This window comes from Myotis davidii, unplaced genomic scaffold (assembly GCF_000327345.1).
Source record: "Myotis davidii unplaced genomic scaffold, ASM32734v1 scaffold3727, whole genome shotgun sequence".
NCBI classification, from domain to species: domain Eukaryota; kingdom Metazoa; phylum Chordata; class Mammalia; order Chiroptera; family Vespertilionidae; genus Myotis; species Myotis davidii.
The window spans coordinates 20,885-27,583 of NW_006297657.1; positions in this window are offsets into that span (position 1 = coordinate 20,885).

The window sequence follows — 6,699 nt, forward strand, 5'->3', positions numbered from 1 at the left end:
AACCCCCCAATTGGCCCTACCCTGAGCGTGACTGAGGGTGGCATCACAACCTCCCGATCGCCCTGCTCTGTGCATGACAGGGGGATGGTGCCCAACTCCCCAATCAGCCCTGCACTGAGCCCGACTAGGGGCTGCACCTAGGGATTGGGCCTGCCCTCTGCCACCCGGGAGCAGGCCTAAGCCAGCAGGTCATTATCTCCCGAGAGGTCCCAGACTGCGAGAGGGCACAGGCCAGGCTGAGGGACCCCCTTTACCCCCGAGTGTACAAATTTTTGTGCATCAGACCTCTAGTACATTTATAATCCCTTACCATTTTCACCTGGTGTGTTCCTCCTTCAGCGACCCTAACATTTACTATGGTATTTATGCATGTGAAACTCTTTTGTTTATCCTATATGGAGTTTGTTGAGCTTCCCACTTGTGTACATTTATATTTTTCAATAAATTTGGGAGCTTTTCAACCATATTTCTTTGAATGCAGGTGTGTGCAGAAATATGTTCACAGTTGCACTACAAATAAATAATTCAATAAGTAATGAATAACAATACAAGAATAAACTCTGTGCTCCACATAATCACAACATCAATTGACTTTTGCCCACTCCTGTAATTTTTTTCCTGTTTCTTTCTCTCTCTCCTTTTTCTGGTACTCTCATTAAATACATGTAATGTGATTAATAATGATCCACATTGTCCTAAACTCCCCATTCATTATATTTTACTCTTTTTTTCTCTCTGTCCTTAGATTACATAATCTTCATGAATCTATCTTCAAGTTTGTGAATTGTTTCTTCTGCTAATTCAAGTATACTGCAAAGTTCTAGTAATTTTTTTATTTAGTTATATTTTTCAACTTCAGAATTTCTATTTGGTATTTTTCAAATGTTTTTATATATTTATTGATATTCTGTATTTGAGTTTCATTTGTCACCAAACTTTTTTTTACTTCTCTAATAATGGTATCCTTTAATTATTTGTTTATAATGGCTACTTTGAAGTATTTGATAGTCAAATCTGACGTTGGCATATGGTTACTCTCATAGATCATTTCTGTTGCCTGCTTCCCTTTCTTCCACATGGATTTGCAGGTTATACTTATTAGTTTCTTAGCACATTTGGACATTTTAGGTATTATATTGTAGCAACTCTTGGCACTAGTTACCCCTTCCCTTGAGGCTTTGTGGATTTGTTAATTTAATTTACCTGTTCATTAGTTTAGTAACTGAATAAATTACTGTGGTAAAGTATTTGTCATACCTCACCTCCACAGTGTGAAGCTGCTGATGTTGCTTTCCAGTGGGCACAGCCCTAGGTATGTCCATAGTCATGTTGGGATGACGATGAGTTTAGCAGGGCTTTCTTTGACTGTCTTTTATCATGACCACACGGCACTGTCTGGTCAGTATTTGAGATATACTCTTATTATGAAGGCTCCTCCCCACTTTTTCTTTCCCCAGTTTGCTCCTGCAAACTACCCAGTCTATTGTTTAATCTTTTTTAAAAAAATATATTTTTATTGATTTTAGAGAGGAAGGAAGAGGGAGAGAGTGAGAAACATCAATGATGAGAGAGAATCACTGATCGGCTGCCTCCTACACGTCCCTCACTGAGGATCGAGCCTGCAACTCGGGCATGTGCCCTTGACCTGAATAGAATCTGGGACCTTTCAGTCCGCAGGCCTCACTGAGGATCGAGCCTGTAACTCGGGCATGTGCCCTTGACCTGAATTGAACCTGGGACCCTTCAGTCCGCAGGCCGATGCTCTATCCATTGAGCCAAACTGGCTAGGGCTATCGTTTAATCTTTATTTCCAATAAATCCCTTTACCTCCTTCCATTTGCCTCTCCACCACAATCTCCATTGTTTCTGAGGGTCTCATTAAGCTTGAACTTCTCTGGATTCTATTGCAAATAATATTAGTTCTTTGGGGAAAAAAAAAAACAGAAACTTTTATAACTTGCTTCTCCTCTCTGGTAAACACCTGTGAGCCATGGCTCAGGTGCTGGGAATGATACAGTGCTATGCTTCTTGCATGACACCACTGTTTAAGAGCTTAGTGCTCAGTGAGAGAGGAGGGCAGTAACCACAAGTGTTCTTGTTTGCTGAGACAGGGCAATTGAGCATCCTCCTGGAGATTGGGTCTGCAGAACTCTGCATTCTGTCATACCAGAAGTAGAATCTCATTTTTATAGTAACTTTGCCTTCAGATGGGTTATTAGTCCTATACTTCAATGCTGAAGATATTCTATATATGAACTATATGATTGAGATAAATACAATTGCAGATTTATTATGTAGCCTGAATGTAAAGTTTTCAAAATATTAATGACTTCTCAGAGAAAAGGCAGATGTTTCCTAAGAGCAGCTGGAGGCCTGTTTTTGGGTTAAGAAGTTATAGTTGGACATGACTCTCAGTGATCTGTAGTTTTTCTGTCCAACTTCTGTCCCATCTCTGACTCTGAATCCTTGACTTACATCTCTTTGCTTATGCCTACCTTACAGGTTGGAGGTTTGAAACAGGTAAGGCTCAAGAACAGGATGTCTTTGAACAGAAGTTGTTTGTATAAAAGCTTGTCTTACAGTATTTTATTTTTTTAATTTGTGTCAAAATGGTGAGGGTAAAAGTAGCTCATAACAGTGTCAAAGAGCCCCTGGTGTTGAAATGGCAGCAGTGGAACCACCAGGTTAACAATATTACAAATATGTTCCAGAGAGAGGATATTTTTGGCAACCTCTAAGTTTTGGTGGCTTGGATAAGGGAGGAAGAGGATTGGGAGATGTATGCTAATGACATATTCAGCACATCTTGTGAAAGAATCAATCTCAGGAATTCAGGAGTGACTGGGAAAATAAGTAAACTGAGGCACATATCACCAGCATCACGCAAGTCAGAGCTCACATGTGGGGAAGTGGATGACTTTTTTGAGATATTGTCATCCGGTAATTCTCCGTGATTTTTGCAGTTCTCACAAAATATTAGAAAATAGTGGTATTTTGGATCTTCTGTGAATAAGACCTTTCATATGTAACGTTTTACAAATTTTAAATATTTCTAAGAGGGCTAGAAAAGGAGAATATAGCCTTTACTATGTCCACAGAGTATGGAACTACTTGCTATAAAAAATATAATGGAGTGAAATAATATTACTCTATTTATTGCAAAAAAATTAAAATACAAGTCAACTGCCCATCTCAAGTTAGAATGTAACTGATGTTACCACTTGAGAATTATTGAATACACCCAGGGATATAAGGCCGTGAGTTTGGCGCGTACTGCTTAAGCCATTTGTATTTTCTCACACATGTAGACTGCTGTTTGAGAGTGAGGACTGCTGAAGAAACTGAGAAAGTACAGGGATTGTGTCATTCCTGCACATTAAATTTAAGTGAACTTCATTTATGTTGTTGGATGCTTCAATCACATTTTATTATCTTAGGTGTTCACAGTCTCTACCTTTCCAGCAAGAAGCACATATAAATATTTATAATTAGATAAATGTTTTCTTGAATGTTCTAGCTGTACACAATAGAGAAAGTAGATACATAGTATTCTTATAGCTATAGTTAGAGATGCATCAGTCTTTGTTTTAAAGAAATTCATTCTTCCCAAACATCACCCATAAATTAAAATAGAAATATTCCTAGTTTACTGTTCAATATATACAGAAACATTTGGATGCATGCACTTATATGCACACTAGAGGCCCGGTGCAATAAATGTGTGAATGGGGAGGGTGGTCCCCTCAGCACAGCCTGCACCCTCTTCAATCTGGGACCCCTTGGGGGATGTCTAAGCCAGCAGTTGGACATCCCTCTCACAATCTGGGACCACTGGCTCTTAACTGCTCACATGCCTGCCTGCCTGATCACCCTTAACTGCCCCCTCTGCTGGCTTGGTTGCCCCTCACTGCCCATCCTGCAAGCCTGGTCACCCCCAATTTCTCCCCCCACACCCCGCTGGCCTGGCCCCATGCAGCCTGCTGTTCGGTTGTTTAGTCGTCCCTCATTGACCCCCCCCCCCCGGTCTGTTCCATGTTTCCATGTGTGCCCCCTGGTGGTCATTGCTTATCATAGATTTGGTTGCGATGGTCACTTAGGCTTTCATATATATAGATATGCATTTGTGCACATGTTTGGTAGCGAAAAGCCAGCAGTATCTATTAAGTGACTATGGGTTAATTTATAGCTAAACTATTCCCATAATTTTTTGTTATGTTTTATAACTCTTAGTAACCACATGATAGGTCTTGTATATAAAAAATAATATTCTTCTAGTCCTGGCTGGTGTGGCTCAGTTAGTTGAGTGTAATCCCATACACCGAGAGGTTGCTGGTTTGATTTTTGGTTGGAGCACATGCCCAGGTTTTGGGCTTGATCCCCAACAGGGAGTGTCAGGAGGCAGGCAATTGATGTTTCTCTCTCTCTCATAGAGGTTTCTCGTTTTCCTTCTCCCTTGCTCTTTCTCTAAAAGCAATAAAAACATATTTTTAAAAAAGTTATTCTGCACTTTACACTGCATTTATAACAGTGGCACTATAAAGTTAAAGGACAAAATGTGAGAATAAAATAAAGAGGTAGCCGAAACTGGTTTGGCTCAGTGGACAGAGCGTTGGCCTGAGGACTGAAAGGTCCCAGGTTCGATTCCTGTCAAGGGCATGTACCTGGGTTGTGGGCACATCCCTAGTGGGGGATGTGCAGGAGGCGGCTGATCGATGTTTCTCTCTCATCGATGTTTCTGACTTTCTATCTCTCTCCCTTCCTCTCTGTGGAAAATCAATAAAATATATTTAAAAATAAAAAATATAAAAAATAAAGAGGTAAAAATGGCTTCAATCCATTCAAAATTCATTTGTCAAAATGAAATGCCTTGAGTTGGATAAAATAATAGGATCATTTTAGAAATAATTTTAATGATTAACTCATGATAATAGTATATTGAACATTCTATTCATTGTTCTATGCATTTGCTTCACGTTTATTTGTTAATCTATTTTTACTTTAAAATAATGTATGTGAAACAAATACTACATTAGAAAGGACATTCAGTGAGGTTTTGGATGATAATAAAGTGAATTAAGGCATTTATTCAGAATAAGACCAGATGTTTTCCCAGAAGCCCTGAATTCCTAACCACAGGCTAGTGTCTGCCAGATTTGAGTGTTAGGACTCAAAAAATAAACACACTGGGATTAATGCAAATTAAATTAGAAAGAGAAAAGTAATTATCCAGGACTTATAATGGCCAAATGAAGAAACAATATGAATGTCCTTTATACAAGTACTGTTGATCTGCTATGAACAAGGTAAATTTTGTTGAGATATTATTATTAATTATTACTAGAGGCCCGATGCACAAAGTTCGTACATGAGTAGACCTTCCTTCCCCTGGCTTCCCTCTGGCACCCAGGACCCAGGCTTCCCTTGAAGCCCCAGCTTCATCCAGGACCAGAAGGACATCTGGTCTAATTAGCATATTATGCTTTTATTATTATAGATTTGTAGCTCTGAGAGGTAGTGCTGAGTTAGCTATGTCTTCTCAGACTTCCTGTCCCGTATTCCTAAAGGTATACTTGAAAAAACAGCTGGATGTGCTTAAGAAATAACTTCTTTAACACACACACAAAAACCACTGCTTAACAGAAGATGTGACTTAATACATCTACAAAAATAAGCATTGGCCTATGTGCTGAAAATAGTTCTGCCAGGTGGGAGGGCAGGTGGAGGCCATGCTGATAAAATGTAGGTCAATCTTGGTTAAATAATGGCATGGGCTAAAAATATTTTGGGCTTTTCTTTCTCTCCTGGCATTTTTGTTTGTTTGTTTCCATATGAATTTGTCTAGGAAGGGAGACCGAGGAAAGATGATGATTTACTGCATTTACTTCACGTTGATTCATTTATTTATCCAAGCAAGCACTGGTTTCACATCCTGAAGATTTATTGCAGGGTTGAACAGAGTAGAGAATAAATTAGGCCACCCTAGGGAACTGGTAATAATGCTGAAATCTGAGGCTAAAACTAATTCCCATGTAAATCAAACTTACTCTTGACATTGTTTTTGTGCTGTCAGGAATGAAATTTTGTTTGAGTTAATTTAAACTGCACTAAATGGCAATAGCAAGCCAGTTTATGTCACTATTAAACATTACCTGCAAAAAGAAGTAAAAATTAGTAGTTATGAAATAGTCATGGAGACGTAAATATAGCAAATGGAATAAAGTCAATAATATTGTGATAAGTGTGTATGGTGCTAGTTGGAGTACTGGAAATACTGAGGGGAACACTATGTAAAGAATATGATTGTCTGGCCACTGTTCTGTACACCCAAATGCAATGCAAAGTAAAAATGAAGAAGAAAAACAAAACATTCATTTTTATTTTTATTTTTTTTTTAAATACGTAAAGTCATTAGTATTCCACATAGCATAAATTTTGACAATCAGAGTTTACATGTCCCAGTTGACAATATGTGTAAATGCAAAGCAGGTACTAAAACGGATATTATGTCCAATATTTAAAACCGGTCTGTAACTGGAGGAACATCTAAATCCTTAATTAAAAAACACAAATGAAGTGAAAGCTTTAAACTGGTACACATGTTCACACCTATATTTCAAGTTTGGAAACGCATATTTGCAAGCAGCAATACAAAATATCCATGAAGTAATGCATAATCTCTGAAAATTATGAAAACATCAC